A 1143-nucleotide genomic window follows, 5' to 3' on the forward strand; every position below is an offset into this window, starting at 1 on the left:
TTTCGCATTCTCTTCGCGCTCCTAGGTTTCTTCGATCTTAAGGTTTTCTAATTCCTCGATCAACTCCTTTAGTATAATCTTTAGTAACCTGCCTTAGCGATTCTAGTAGAGGAGATAGTATCGGAATACTATAATAGATTCGAAGGTAGTAGGCGAGTATATTCGATTAAAGCGGCCCTAGTAACGAGCGATACTAAAAGACCTCTTATAGCCTATGCCTACGCTCGGGATAGCGAGGACGTCCCGAGCGACCGACGCTATCGTTAGAAACTTAGGCTCTAACCGCTGCTACATAGCGAGAATATCGTCTCCGAATTCGTCTAGAAGACCGGTAAGATCTAGAGATTATTAGCCCTCTTTCCGAGCCTACGGGTTTATACTTACTCGCGCGCCGATAGAGATCGAACTCTTCTTTATTCACTTTAGTAGTTGCTTCCTCTTCTACCTCTACTTCCTATCTACGAAATAGGTATAATGTCGGAGCCTTCTAAACCTTCTTTTTCTTTGTAGGAGCTGCATTTAGACTAGTTTCTTTCCGACGCTCGTAGAACATCTTTTCTAGAATAGTCTAGTAATGCTTCGGCTACACCTCGTCCGCCTTCTATTCCGGCCTCTACTAGTATGTATCCTTTTCTACCGGGTTAAGCAAGTACGCAACGCTATAGATATCCCCGAACGAGTCAAAGGTAGCACTGTAATATTTATGCAACTTAGTATAGGAGGTGTCTATAGCTTTCGTTATAGCTACTTTCTAGGGAACGCTCTTCCTAGCTAGCTTAGCTACGGTTTCCTCGAGCTCGTTAAAGAGCTAGTTGTAGTACGTAAAGACAAGGTGGATCGTCGGTCCTCGGGTTCTTCTAATCGTAGTAGTAACCTTCGCGTAATGCTTACTAATATCGACGAGATACTCTGCTTAGCGCTATTCGGCGGCGGTAAGGCCGAGCTACTCAATACCCTCGGAACTCTAATAGATCTCGAGAGCGGTACGTAAAGTATATCCCCTCGTAACTATATAGAAAGTCGAATCGAACCGGGTCTTAACGTCTTAGGTAAAACGGAGTAGGCGCTAAGGAGGCCGCTTTTGCTATCGCTTATTCTATACGATATTCTAGGCATCGGTTTTAGGGCGCTCGATCAGGTTCT

Source organism: Pseudocercospora fijiensis, assembly GCF_000340215.1.
Source record: "Pseudocercospora fijiensis CIRAD86 unplaced genomic scaffold MYCFIscaffold_4, whole genome shotgun sequence".
Lineage (NCBI taxonomy): Eukaryota > Fungi > Ascomycota > Dothideomycetes > Mycosphaerellales > Mycosphaerellaceae > Pseudocercospora > Pseudocercospora fijiensis.